The following is a 16,167-nucleotide window of genomic DNA, read 5'->3' on the forward strand; positions in this document are numbered from 1 at the left end:
TCGAGTAGCCGCTTCATGAGAAGCTCACTCAGCGTTAAGTCTCCTTCTAGTGCTCTCTCATGGTCCGTTCGATTTCTGCCAGCCAAGTTCAGCACCCGCTGCACCTCTCGCAACTCTATGCTTTGCCTTTGGCTCCTAGCCTGCTGATCCCTATTGTATTCAGCCATGCTTTTCAATGCTTTGCGGGCCAGCTTTCTCTCCTCTTCTAGATCTGCGATGATAGCGTCTGCTGTCCTACCGCGGTGCTCGTACCGAGCATGAGCGTCGTAACTACTAAACAGCATCTGGAAAGGCTTATAAGTTGAATTTCTCGTTAAATCTGCGGTCTGAACTTTCTTCTGCCATTGTCAAGTTGTTGTGCTCCACCAAGCTATCGATCAGGTTCAGTAGACTCGTCAAATCCACTTCGTCGGCGTCCCTTGCTTGGTCCTACTTCTACGCGTTGATGGTTTGTCTATGTATTGGGTTCTCTCCTACTGGTGGGTTCCTTGAGTGGTTTATATGGGTGAGTTCCTTCAATTATTTAATACAGTCCTCAAGTTATGGCCACTCAATGTGTCTTTCCTTGTGCACTTATGCTCAATCAGGCTTTCAGTTTCCTTAAGTGTACTTCAAGTGTGAAAATTCAGGGTGAGTGCAGCAACCAATTCCTAGACGTCTTATGCACTCTCGCGTTGTTTTGGGCCGAATAGGCTTGTTGGTCAATTTCCTCGCCGTCTTGTCAGGGTTTAGGGTTTCTCTAAGATGTTGCCTCGTTCATTTTTGGTCCAATCAGGCCTTACAACTCAGCGGTTTGTATCTAAGCCTCTGGGTCTCGCAACTGCCCACTTCTAGCTACTAAGTGGTGGCGCCCTACAATTTTGCCTATTTTGGGTGCCAGAATCAAGTTTTGAGCGCCCTACGGGCTTTCGACAGTTTGCGCTGCTAAGTTCTAGCGAGGTCAGGTCAAATTCTTGAAAATTTGGTAAAAATCTACACCCGACCCAACTGGTCCAAATTGCAGGGTCCGAGTGGGTTACTCGGACGGGCCGAGGCACATGGGCCGAGGGCCGAATTTGGGACTTGGATAGGGTGGACTCGGACGGGGTCGCTCGGACAGATTGGCTCGGACGGGGGCCGAGCAGTTGATTCAGACGGGGTCGCTTGGACGGGCCGAGGCGATTGGGCCGAGGCAAGCACACCGAGGGTCGAATTTGACACGTGGCAAAGGGCCAAATTTGTCCACGATCCGAATGATAGACTCGGATGGGCCGAGTGGCCCGATTAGGGTTTTGGCTGGACAGGCCGAATGGCAAGGGGGCCGAGGGCCGATTTTGGGACTTGGCCCAGACGTGATTGTTCGAACTGGGCGGCTCACGTAAACAGTGCGAGCTCGATTTCGATCATTTATTGTGCTTCACTCAATCATACTAGGCACAAACCTCCAGATCCTACCTAAGGGGGTAAGAGAAGGGATTCATATACCTGGATAGAGTGGTGGGCTCGTCGTTGGTGCGATTGAATTGAATCGGGCAGTAGCTCTCTCTCTCTCTCTTTCTCTCTCTTTCACACTGAAATGGTTGCAAATGAGTCCTCCCTTGGCCTCTTGGCTCTTATACCCCTTCCCGAGTATGGTGTTGATGCCCCCAATCACTCACTTGCCGATCTTAAGCATTGCAAGCGAGCTTTCTACCATTTTTGCACGATTTTTTCCCTGTTTTGCAATAGTAAACCCTACCCTTCTCCGGTGCAATTTCCTAATCCTTCCTACTCTAAATGCAACAAGAATCGAAAGCAAAATACTGAAATGATTTCTCCATGTTTCCTAATCATCAAACAAACAAAATAACCCAAAATACTTACTTGTTTTGAAGATCAAAAACACACAAACTTCCTACCTATCTCAAGCTCCGGTTCGGGGATGAATCCCTTACTTCGATGCTTGATATGAGATGCGCAAGTGCTCGAGCTTGAATCCGTTTGTCCTCGCAATGAAACCAAAATGTGGGAGCTTTCGCTCAACCGCCAAGACCTACGGACCACTTATTCTTTCAAGCGTTCCAAGCGAGCTCTAATGGCTATCTCTCACCTAGTCGTCGATCCTACGAGTGTAGTGAGCTTACCTTAGTGCCGATATTATTTTCTTCCTCTCTTCCACATGCCGATAGCTCCACGATCCTAAATGCTAGCTCAAGCATCCTCAAGCCTCCTCCACCTCCAAGCTCCATCCTCAATAGCCGTGCGTGCAAGAAGAGAGAAGGGAAGAGAAGAAGAGAAGAGGAGATGGTGAAGAGCTTCACCCTCGTGATCCCTCACTCTCACACCCTCACTCCCTCACACTCTCACACTCCCTCTCTCAAGAGCACGCACAAGCAAGAAGGTGAGAAGGAGAGAAGAAGAAGAAGACTCCTTTTGCCACACACCAAAGAGTGATCTCTTATTCACTTTTTGAACTTTATATATACAAGCCCTAAAATCCCATGGGCACCCATCCCTTTTTTACATGACCGGCCATTGTGGCAAAGTCTTTTTTCCGTTTCCCTCTTCTAGCCTTGTGCCTCTGGCCTACACCCATCTAATATTTTACGATTGGCACAAGAGGGAGCCTGGCGCTCTTTTACAAGAATTTTTCGAGTTTTTTGAGGCGCCTTTTCTTTTAAGGTTGCGCTTTTTGCCTCGGTTCATCTTTAGAGGCCGCCTGCGTGTCTTTGTTCTTTTCCCATCTTCCTTTTGCTTTTTCCTCCATTTTTTCGCCATCTTGACTTGGGGTTAACAGTCAAACAAGTAAAGAAGCTTTGACCGCTTGATTAGCACCACCTTCTCCAAGCTAGATATCACAGGTATCGCTCGAAAATGTCCAAACTTGGTCAAAGCTCAAATTTTCATGATTATTTCTTGCCCTCCTGGTGAGCACTTCTTATGAAAGACCACCAAATCTGCAAGGTGACCGATATACTCCTTCAGAACTGAATCCTTGCGTCGATCCACATGTCGAGCTCCTCCTTGCCTTGATGCAAACTCATCTATATACAGTGTGTCCTAAATGACAAATTCAAATCAAACAATATATTTAGTGACTAACCTAGAGTTATCAGAAAGCGATGAAACTTGATGGCACGGTGCATTGGGTCCCCCGGAGTCCACTTGGTGAAATCTTGGCCAAAAATGATGCTTGCAGTTGCCCTGTCCGAAGTCTGCAGGTATCATTTTTTGCCAAGATTTCACCGGTGGACTCCAGGGAACCCGACGCACCCTACCATCAAGTTTCATTGCATAAAAATATATGGTAGTTAGAAATCTCACCTTCTCTAGATCATCTTGTATCTTCATTTCCTCGTGTGTCAAGGAGGCACCTCTTTGGGCAGAGGGATATACAAACTCCTTGGTAGGAAGCTGAGGCCTCGGTCCGAACAAATCGTGCTGTAGGGCTTCAAATTCAGCATCTGGCACAAGGTAATCTTCTTCAACCGAGGTAATATGATCCTATGCTGCTATGATCGCACTCACAGTATCTAAGCTTGTGCCATCATATCTTCCAATCTCTGCCATTGTTGGATGCACATCCATGTAATCATAATCGATCAGGTCTTCCATTGAATCCCTGACTAGGATAGAAAACAACTCTTCTTCCTTCATTTCCAAGTATTGCAATACATCTGATAGAAGCAAGTATTGTACACCATCTACTTCAATGGGTGCCAAGGAGGCAAGGTTGGGTTTGTCAACTTGTGGCTATTCTGAAGAAGATGGCACCATGAGAGGCAACCCTTGCTCTACCACCACTCGATGTTCCTCTTCAACATTTATGAGCACTTCAATCGGTTCTTCTCCCGTGTATGTGATAGAAACAACCTGTGGAGTTGTATCTTCATTGCTCTCCTCCTCTAGGGGTGTATCCAATGCAAGGAGGTAAATTGCCAATGCGCAATCACACTCCACGAGATCCAAAGGTGATGTACCTAGTGCACTTCCCATGGAAATAGTGCATACTCTATGCGAAGGATCCACATGGGCCAGACACCTATTCACCACTTTTTGGTGATTCTTCCCTGCTTGAAATACCATGAGCTATTCCAGAGGCACCCAAGTCATGTTGGATCCCTCAATGGAGTATGTGTATATAGCAATCATGCTCACAAAGTCTTCCAAAACCTAAAGGTGGGGATCTAGCAATGAGAGCATGCTTTCAAGGTTGAAGTTCTTAGAGAAAACCTGGAATATCTCGTCACCCTGGTTGGCAAAGATAGTCTCGTGGATCCGCTGATCAAAGTGTGCACGAGCATCCATCGTAGCAGGTAGGAGGGATGTGGTGGATATAATGAGATGAAGAGAGAAAGTGTGAAATGAAACAATGAAACAAGAACTAAACTTGTTCTGCCTTAAAAACCTTAAGTTTTAAACCATTAAGGATTGTTCGCATACGATATTTAGTTATGGCTTTACTTACATCTTTGTAAAGTTTACATGCATATGTAAATGTGTTGATGTGGAAAGTGTATAATAAGCGTATGATTTTGCATAAATACCATAATTTTTAAATATTGCAAGTTTGTAAGCGACAATATTCTATTGGCCAAAAAAATCCAAAAATTTATAGGTGTTTGATATTACAACTTGTGGTGTTGGAATTTTTAGGGAGACTACAATTTCTAAAATATGTGGAGCCATACACATTCCGCTGGTAACACTATCCTCAGCTCGGCTTTGAATTTTCCTACTATCTAGTTTAAAATAGAAGCTAACGGGTGGATTCTACATTAACATTATAATTTCCTGGCGCATTATACTCAAGGGCCAATCATCCTCCATTTGCAACACTTAGGGCTCGCGGCCCTCAAAAATGGCAGTAACATCCACAGCTGCACTTTCACGCATGTCTTGATCAAGGCACAACCATTTACCCTTGAGCATCCTTGATCTACGATACTTGAACACTAGGCATAAAGTTTGTCGTGCGACAAAGTACCTATAATTGGAAAGGAAAGTTAGCCGATTCATCCCAAAGTAAGATAATAGTCAACTAAAAGAGAAAATTTTTACCTGAAAGCCATGTCCCTTGTTGTGACTCGACACTCCACTGTGTCAGAACTGTGAGTTATTTTTTATGTCCAAGTTTTGCCTAGAATCCTTGTTACATAATCCTCTGATGTATTTTTTATGATGTACGTGCTTTTGGTACGTCTCAAACCCTTACATTCCTTGAACATGTGTGCAAAAATTGCAATCGGTATGAACCAACTTAGATGTACATTCTTTGAGCCGATGGTTGGCTTCATAGAATTCAATATGTCTACTGAAATTTTTATGCTACACATGTGCAAAATGTCGCTACTACACGCTGGTCATTCTATGCTATTGAGATTCGATATGTGCATAGACTCAAGGGTTCCATATTCTCAACTCCCCTTGGGCAATATGTACTTGGAGTCATAGAAAAAAACAAGGTCCTCTGCGAGTTGCTTAGATGTACGCCCCTCAAAGAGCAATCTACTAATTTCGAGGTGGTAACACTTAAAAGAACCAGTGAAACTCTCAACATTTTGCCACTCACAGCAATCCAAAGGGTATACTTTTGTAAATATGAGACAAGTTGTTACATAGGTATCATGAAATTTCTCATTCTCAATGAGTTGCAAATACTTACTGTTTGCAATGTTTCGTTGAAAGGGCACAGTGGGCACAATATGTAATTTTTTTTGCATGAATACATGTTGTACAAATGCCTCTGTTACAAGGTGAGAATCAACATTCCTTTGTCTGAGAGCTAAATTTTTACCCTTCCAGTGCTTTGATACATCTGCAATTGCAAATTCTTTCACCCTGAAAGCTCCTTTCATACTTGGACGCATGTGTACCCAAGAGGAGCAATGATATGTATCAGTGATCCAATTCCCTTCTTCATCTTTTCTGTTATTTACATATTTCTATCGAGAGAATGCTTGTTCTTCTCTCAGGCATTATAACCTACGCATTAGATGTAAAGAAGTATGTATTAACCCCTAAATAATAAGCATTTTAAGTATGTCTAGTAATCACCAATCTGCCATACAAATCAACATGGCATTAAGAGATGTTCACACTTTTATAAACATCGATATCAAAACGCATGTGGATATATACATCAACACAAAGTATAGATTTAATTTCAAGACATCACTTTAATCATACCATTTACATGAAATATAATGAAAAGAATAGCTCAAAAATACTCAAAGAATTTTGTCAAAATAAATTTTATTATAATGAAGAGGAGTCTGATTTGACTCAATACATTGTATGAAATGTGGGTATTATAGAGTAGTTGTTACAAGGATAGTAGCCACATGGCATGCAAATCTTAATAGGCACATTGGATTGACACCTGAGATATTCTAAGACTCAACACATTGTGTGTTATATAGATGATATGATACAAGAGTTTCATGGATCATTGCCAATTGGCATGGAGATCCAAATAGACACATAGAACCAATAAAGCAGAGGATTTTTGAACCATCGACTTCCAGCAGATCCATATCATCCAACACAAAGGAGTCACTCACCGCATCAAAATAGTTTATCGAGAATTATATGCTTCACCTAAACCTTGTACAATACCTGCATGTACAAAAAAACACCTGCATGAATCCCTTTTAACAAAAATACTTGCATGAATGCCTTTTAGCAAAAAATATCTAGATAACTGCATGAATAGAAGCAATACAAAACAGGGCCAATTTACCTATAAGTTGATCTGTTGAAGATAAGATTGAATCATTGCTAATTAAAACCCATTGCAAATGATGGACATAAGAAAACATCAATCCCATCAAACATAAAAGTCACTAATTAAATGAATAAATTTTGGCACCACAAAATATGGCAGATTTACTTATAAATTGAGCTACATAATCTCTGCTCTACCTTGTGTTAAGTGCTGCAACAACAATTGATCCTTAAGTTAGAACTAGCATCAAACCCTATTGTAAAGATAGTAGAAAAGGGATAATGTAGAGAGGAAGAAAGAGAGTGTATGTGAGTACACGGGAGAGAGAAATAAATGAGCACCTATCCAATCTTGCTCAATTTGATCTCTGCAAAAGACAATTTTGCAAGAGTTAGTATTTACATGAAGGTATATTGAAAAAACAGTAGAAAATAGGAAACATAGAGAGAGAAAGAGAGAGGGAGAGACAGATAAGCACTTATGCAATGTCACCCAAAATGATATCTGCAATAAAACAACAAGGGTTAGAACTAACATTGTGTTGTATTGAAAAGATATCAACAAAAAAAAAAACCAAGCAGAGAGAGAGAGATTAACACCTTTGCCTCTTTCTCCAAATAAACACTACAAGAAAACAACAATTAGAACCAACATCAAATTCTATTGAAAACACAACATAAAAGAGAAACAACACATAGAGAGAGGGGGGGAAAGAAAGGAGAGAGAGATGAGCACCTCTGTCTCCTACCCCAAACAACCTCTGCGATAAAACAACAACGACAATAAGAAAAGACATCAAAGCCTGTTGAAAAAATAGCAAACAAGAGAAAATGCAAAGAGAGATGGGCATCTATGTTTTGTCCAAAATCTGGAGCTGCGTGGAGAAGAAAGTGCAGAGGTAAGCAGAATGCTCAAAACCCTAATTACTCTCAGCAGGGAGCTTCAATGGAGATGAAAATTCACGAGTATAGAGAAGAGCGGGAAACTAGTCTGTTGCTCAACTTTTGGGTCAAACTGATTTCGTGAAAGGGAAAAAAACCGAAATTGAAAATTCTCCATAAAAGGGGGAAATACGAGGTGAGAGAAACTCAAATTTTGTGTACTGTTCATTCTCCATTTTTTTAATCCCGCACTGCCCCTTTTTTTAATAAAAAACCCAAGATTTGGAGAGAGAAGATTCACCCTCCATCGATGTTAACATCTAGCCTTCCTATTGGACAATCCAAAAGGCCCACATCTTAAACTATATTATTTTTAAGGGCCCATTTGTGAGTTCATTTTTTTCCTAATGCTCAGCATTAGCAATGTTGTCAAGAGTGGCATCATGCAATGCAATAATACTGCTAGAAGTAGTGTGCAAACTTCTAGGAGACATAATCTCATTTTTGAAGACGCTTGCATGAGATCTAGAGTTGTATACCATTGTTGTAGCTTTTCCTGTAGCATTTGGCCACTTCATCAAAAGGACTTGTGGAAACCACCCTTCCAAGAACACCAAACTCTCTAGTAGAATTGTGCATCAAAACTAGGCACCTCCTTCTCTTCTACTTGGAGCCTACAAGTTCATGATCAAGAGAAGTCTGACAATTTCACCTTTGACAGTGAGTAGACAACACTACTACAAGGAAATACAAGTGGTACATGCCTTGATGAATCCAATGGCAGGTTCGTATACATCTATCTTAAACTCAAAGTTGGAGTATGTTGGGGAAATTTGCTTGCACTACTTGCAATCCATATGCTTGGAGTCAATCTAGCATAGGCATGCATGTCATCGTCAATTGTCATGCCACTTTGAGTAGATTGAGAAACATATGGCCACATTTGAGGTTTAGAAAGCCCTAAATGTGTAGCCTATCCTTTAGCCCATATGCAATTATTATGGACAAGGAAAGTGCTAGAATTAGAATTCTAAGACTGCTACATTGGTTTGAAATCAAGTTGCATTACATTACATTGCAAGCAATTGTTGTACTAGCATAATGACAAACTAAAATTTTGATTTAAGCCAAACTGGGCAATTGGAGATTGAGTAGTCGGTGTAGAGCTTGCCATGTGGGAACAAAATTCCCTACTAGACTAACAGTAGTTAAACTCATGTCATACCCATAGCCCTCTTCCTCTCTACCTCTCACTTGATCTCATAATAATGCAATTGTGGGTAGTTGCAAGATCTCGGTCCGATAAAGCCCATTAGCTCAAGACATAAAACTATGGGCTATGGCACCTTGGAAGCCTCCTCCAACTAATCATCATGGTTCACATCAATGGCCTACACTACATCTCCCTTGGTGAAGATGATGGCATGGTGTTGTTTTTGGGGCTTACCTTCTTCCAAATTCAATGGCCTAGGGAGCTAGATTTGCTAAATCTCCACGTGCTTCTTGAGATTTGTGGTCTTCATATGCGATTCTCATTCTTGAGTGCTCACACTTCCATTTCTTTTTTCTAAGCTCAATATATATCACATCTTATAACCAATAGTAATAGTATAGTCACTATTATTACTACTTAGGATTGTAACATAGAGAGGTGCGATCCTCCGGATGTTATATGTTGATAAGGTGTGAGTATAGTGTTATTGAAGCCATACTATGCACATAATTTTTTCTCGAATGTAATATCAAAGCCGGTCATCTTACAACCAAGATTGTGTTGTGTTGTTGACACGAAATGAGCAAAAGGACATGATAGAGCAAAGAGAACTATGCGCAATGATGGAAGCATGCAAGCTAATGGAATCAAGGATGCTAGCTCTCTTAACGAGGTCATGTGCATAGGGCAACAAGAATCGGGAAATGATGTAGGTGATTTTGCATGAGTTGTTGGAAGATTGGTTGGTGTTGGAGAGGAGCTTTGCCTCAATGAGGAGCATCATGTGCAAGTGGATGGATAGAGTAAGTTTTGTGTGTGTGTGTGTGTAGGGGGGGGGGGTGTGTGTGTGTGTGTGTGTGTGTGTGTGTGTGTGTGTGTGTGTGTGTGTGTGTGTGTGTGTGTGTGTGTGTGTGTGTGTGTGTGTGTGTGTGTGTGTGTGTGTGTGTGTGTGTGTGTGTGTGTGTGTGTGTGTGTGTGTGTGTGTGTGTGTGTGTGTGTGTGTGTGTGTGTGTGTGTGTGTGTGTGTGTGTGTGTGTGTGTGTGTGTGTGTGTGTGTGTGTGTGTGTGTGTGTGTGTGTGTGTGTGTGTGTGTGTGTGTGTGTGTGTGTGTGTGTGTGTGTGTGTGTGTGTGTGTGTGTGTGTGTGTGGAACACACACACAGACAGATATGTGTGTATTCATTCACCACTCTTGGTTGCATTAGGAGAGCCCAAATGAGTTGTGCACATTGTCTTAATTAATTGCAATGTACAAACATTGTTTTATGTAGGCGCTTCTTGGTACTATGGTTGTATTCAAGATTGGGGATTACTATATGATACAAGACTTATCATCTCCATCTCCAGTGCATTAAGGTATATATGCCCATGATTATATCAAGAGGTATGTGGGGCATGGGGACATTCGCTACTTTTGTAGGAGCTCAACTATTTGATGGTTGGGTGTTGCATGTTGTTGTCAAATTAGGAGGGTTGGGGGGGGGGGGGGGGGGGGGGGGCTCGTGGTATTGCAATCTTTGAAGTTGTAGTTTGCTAAAGTTATGTAGTAGGGTGGAGGAAGTAGTTAGTGCTAGGTGCTACAACTCCATGATAATATAAGTATAGTCGTGCGAAGGATTAGGATGTTGATACAAGGAGGTGGCTTGGTGTTTATGATGGTGTGCCTAGGCAATGTCAGTGATCTTGGTCATGAGGGTGTTAGGACAGTAGCAAGCTTGGATACAAAGTTGGTGATCTGGAAGTGGACATTCTCTCTCTCTCTCTCTCTCTCTCTCTCTCTCTCTCTCTCTCTCTCTCTCTCTCTCTCTCTCTCTCTCTCTCTCTCTCTCTCTCTCTCTCTCTCTCTCTCTCTCTCTCTCTCTCTCTCTCTCTCTCTCTCTCTCTCTCTCTCTCTCTCTCTCTCTCTCTCTCTCTCTCCATATTTGAGTTCTCGCACCATCACACTTTATTATTGCAAGACAAGTATAAGGTCACATTCATAGGTAGGTCAATCCCATAATACAGAAGCCAACAACATGAAACTATTACAATAGGTTGATGTTGATGCCATCAATGTAGGGAAAGTAGATGAAAGTGGAGAAGATGGAGGTGCACGTGCTATGGAAGATTGCATCTCCTTATGGTTGATCATAATATTAGGTGGATTTTGCCATTGGCCTCCAATACGTCATCACCAATTCGTTGGCATTGGTGGGGTACCTTTTCCCATGGGTGTTCTTATGGGGCACGATTAGCTAAAGTAAGCCTATCATGGGGATAAAGTTGGACAAAAGGTAATGTTGAATGAGATCATGCTACTTGGGATGTTTGTGGGCACGTTTGGCTAAAGGTGCATTGGTTGAGGGTGTGAGAATATATACAAGATAACAATGTTGCACATCATATTTAGCTCCCTAAACTACTATGCATGCCCCAAATAACGATCACACTACCTTAGCAATTAAAACCACCAAGAAATCCTTGGATTCAAGCTTTAACAAGTTCCAAGGTTGTAGTTGACCACAATCTTGCACATTAGACATGGAGCGCATTGTTCATTGTGTGCACACTCACAAAAACACAAAGTGAACAAGGTAAAGCCTTGTGAGCTTTGCAAGTCTATAAATCGCAAGTTAGTAGGCCTAGTCGATAGGGCCAGTTAGTATACCTTTAACACACATCCTTAGATATGCATATCTACACATATACATGATTTACACATGTACCCACCACTTGCACATGTGTATGTACACTACCATGTAACTTGTTACAATATCAATATGGTAAATATAAATGAGATACTATAATAAAGAAAATTTTAAGAGCCTTAATACATGTTTTACTATTTAACTTGTAAAACAAAAAGTTGAGGGGGTAACAAAACTTTTCTCTGTAATTTGTGTCGTTTTTGGAACTATTTATGTACATAGACATGTCACTTGTTGATATACCACTAAGGTAAATATAATGAGATACTATAATAAAGAAAATTTTCTAAGAGCCTTAATATGTGTCTTACTATTGAACTTGTAAACTAAAAATCATGTATAGTTTGAATAATTAATTTTTGAAAGTATATCCTTAAATTAAAAATTATCTTAGCAATTTTAGAGCAGCTTCAATGTATGGTTTTGTATATATTTACCATGGGCTAGGGTAAAGGGGCCAGTGGTAGAACACTGAAGCTAATGCATGATGCTTTTATCAAATGATGCAAAATTTGTCGATCTTTTGCTCCAGCTCTGTTCGTGACATGAAGGGGAAGTAGGAAAATAAATTTCTACTTGCACGATAGACATTAGCAATGTCTGTGAGATTGAAAATGAAATCATGTTTAAAAAATTAGCCTTCCAACTATCAACTAGGAACTACCCAAGAATAGACATGGTAGGTTTAATAACGAAACAAGGGTTTAAACCCTAAATCACACACAATGGATGTGAACCAACATGCCCTCACCAACTTCCATACAAAATCAACCACAAAATATTTTATGACTAGCCCCACTAATGTCCAAGATATGTTTCACGACTGGCGCTTGTTTCGCAATTGACCCCTTTACCCTACTTCATATAACTCCTTCACTCAGCCTCGGGACTCCTCTCACCTTGTTAATTAACTCCGCCTTCATGCCGTAGTTTGTGCGTGAGGTTAGACTAGATCTCAGATGACACTATGGACGTAACATATGCTCCTCATGGATTGATAAGATGGAGGATCGGGGGAAGATTGTGATGGTGATGGTGATGGTTCTGACAGTGCTGATGAGGACGGAGATGGCGGACCAGAGCAAGGGAGAGAGAGAGAGGTACAGATGGTATTACAATTCGGAATTTAGCATCCTCATTTCCAAGCACATGAATATGGAGCATCAGGGCAAACACCAAACACCGTCTGATTCGGATGCGGCCGCCGCCATCGAGGACTGCGAGTGCACAGCTCAACCAGCTCGCTCTCTGCAGCTTCAGCTCCTATCCTCCATCCTTGCTGCAAATGCTAGGTCTGAGTATCTCCTTGGACATGGCCTCAAAGGGCAATGTGATGCGCTCTCCTTCAAAACCTTACATTCAGCGCATGGCAGATGGAGACAAGTCGGCCATTTTGTGCTGTGAACCCATTAGTGCCATCATGCTCAGGCAATGTTGCTTCTCTCTTCATGCAGATCTTTGTCCTTGTTATGGTCCAGAAAGCTAGCTTATTGATAAGATACTTATCTTGGTCATGGTCCAGAATGCTAGCCTGTTGATACACACGCAGGTGTATTTCGTCTGACTGCATATAATTCAAGCTACACATGCAGTTGTTGGACCGGCCCAGTCCTGTTCCCATGTTAGAACCCCCTTCTCCTGGTGATGGGGATGGCAACTCCTGTCCCCATCCCCTGTTACTATGCTCAAAACTGCTTACTTAAGTAATAGCTTCACTTCAGTCGAGCCTGAAATTTTGTACGTTGCTTTGTTACATTGGCATACCAGTTGTAAGTAAGCACATCACATGTGGTATCACCATGAAAAATTGAATTAATGCATAGACAGACTTGTTTACAACCTTGTTTGAGGAAACATTTGATATAAATATGATTCGCCCTCTAAGAATTGATGGAATCACTTTCAAAATAATGAAGATTGGTAAAAATTCTTGGTATTTCGAATAATATTTATATTCACGATGCATTCCCTTGATTTTGATTGGTGGGATCGCTTCATGAGTATCTTGGAGTGTATGTATAACCCTTCGCCATTATATTAGAAGCATCGGTGGATGCAAAGCAGAGTTTACTACTTTATCAATGTTAATTGACTTGCCTATGTTTAAAACAATCTCAAAAGAATCAAGTGGATGGAAGACCTTAAGCTGGTCAAGCTATTTATCTTTGAAGAATCACACCTAAATTCCATCCTCAACATACGCGAAGAACGAATTCGCCAAAACCATTATCTTTATGACCAAGTGCTCCGCATTCTCTTCGCCAAGTCTATTGACATTTTAGTATGCTCATGCCGTAATAATTATTACAAATATGATTTTCAAAATATCCCCCAAAAATATAAATTCTTAAATATATTTGATGAGCTTCCAACCTACAAAATTATTGATATGTCTAATTCCACAATTATAATAATTATAATTTAAAAAATTCCTAGTTGATCTCTCTATTTGATGTAATAAAAACATTTGGTTAGCCCTATTGAAAGCCATAAATAATTAAAAATCCTTGAATTACTTGCAAGATCATGGACTTTCGTACTAGACTTATGCCATAAACTTTAACAAATTTGTGGATTCAATTATTAGAGAGAGACAAAACTTGTAAGCATAACAAAACTATGGTATTACACCTCCCATGCCTATGCTTACCTCAACGAAAGTGCAAGAGAAGAAATTCATTCTCAAGAAAATCAAATTGCTCAAGTTTGATGGCAAAGGAAAGGATGTTGAGTCTAAAGCAAGTTTGGATCGAATCTATGGAGGATTACTTCACTGTTGTTAGCACTACTCCTCCTAATCAGGTAATGATAGCTAAGCTAAAATTGACAAGAGAAGCCTAACTTTGGTGGAAGTAATGATGCAAAGACCAAGGGGTTGTGGAAGCATCCATTACTTGGGAAAAGTTGAAGGAATCTATACGTGGGTGATATCCCCTACTAGCATACCACACCTTAAAGATGAAAAAATTCTTTAGTTTGAAGTAGTCTGGATTGAGTTTGGAAGCCTACTATTCTAGATTTGTGTCCCTTTTTAAGTATGCCCTACCCATAGATGTCACCTAGCAAGGGTCAAAGTTTTTTCCATAGATTAAACCCTCCATTGAACACCCATCTCAAAGCAATGCATCCTCATTTTCAATCTCCGTAATCATGGCCACTCGTACATTGACAGGGGATTCTAGCATTAGAGGCTCATGTAATGGGTGCGTGGGAGGGTAGTACTAATTGATGTGATGGCCATTGAAGAAGCCTATGCCCTCTCCCTCTAGGGTTTCAAGTTTCACATTACCAATTCTATTAATGATGGCACAGACTCTGAAAGGCCCTAGCCCTCTAAACTTCATCTTCTGTTTATGACCCTTGACGGAGTACAAGAGCACTAAGTCTCCATGTTCGAAATCTTGCTACTTGACGTGCTTGCCAAACCAACTTTTACGTCTTGCATTCTCACATATAAATGCATGGGTGGCTAGAAGTCGAGTTTTTGATAGGCATTCTAGGTCAATTAGACACTTTGTCCATGCTTCCTTTTCATCCCATCTCTCTTGAAGAGCAATTCTCAGGCTAGGAATGAAGAACTCTACGGGTAGATTTGCTTCAGTCCCATAGGTCAACCTAAAGGGAGTCTGTCCTACAGCCATTTTATAAGCTGTGAGGTAGGCTCACAAGGCTACCATCAATTTGTTATCCTAGTCGTTGTGTGAAGCAGAGACTGCTTTGGTTAGGACGTTCACTAAGATTTTATTAGTAGACTCAGCCTGGCCATTCACTTGAGGATAGTAAGGTGAAGACTTTCGATGGATGATTAGAAAGGTAGAAGGAGGTGAGCGATCACTTCATCAATAAAGTGTGTGCCTTATGGGAGTGTTTCCAAGTTATTTAGGAAAAAAAGAGCTTACATGAGAAATGGATGACAATGGCTATTTCACGTTATCCTAGTTGGAGTATCATGATCCATTGGATAGTAGTGTGATACCTATTGATGATGAGAATGATGCCTTGTATGGATGGATGACTCCCTTCTTGATGTTGACATGCAGGCCAATCACATTGCTTTGATATGAATGTTGTAGTCCTTCACCATACAATATAAATTATTGATTGAAAATTAAGAGAACACACAAATTACAGAAAAGAGAAATAGAGAGAAGAGCGAATGACAAGAAGAATGGGTACAATGTCCCCCCATGGATGAGTGAGCACCTCCCTCATGCATGTATTTATGGATTTGTATTTCTTCAGCTTTTGTGCCCAAAGATTATGAAAAGCGTCCTTTTTGGGGTTCTTACTTTCTAGATATGAACACCATGCTTTTTCTGAATAATTTCTAATTCCTATCTAACAAACTTAGAATAAGAATATAATAATAAAATTTTAGCCCTTAGGCTTCAATGCAAAGGTTTCAACCATAATAAATAAATCTATGCATCTACGAATACAAACAAATCCACGCAACAGAAGTGCCACCGAAAAATAATAGGCATAATACGACTAGTGGTACACATGGTACCTTGTGTAATTAGTCATTAGACATGCATCTAATAGATAATGAAAATGCACGTAAACAAACAAACAAACAAACATATAAATAACATCTTATTCTCATTACCATAACATGTAATGGTTTATGGTTGAAATGTGCAGTTAATGCCTCCCCATCATTGACAAAAAAAAGTGGTTATGATGATCAATATTCAAAGTT

Source organism: Lygodium microphyllum, chromosome 18, assembly GCF_053477565.2.
Source record: "Lygodium microphyllum isolate KBCC chromosome 18, Lygodium_microphyllum_v1.1.10, whole genome shotgun sequence".
Lineage (NCBI taxonomy): Eukaryota > Viridiplantae > Streptophyta > Polypodiopsida > Schizaeales > Lygodiaceae > Lygodium > Lygodium microphyllum.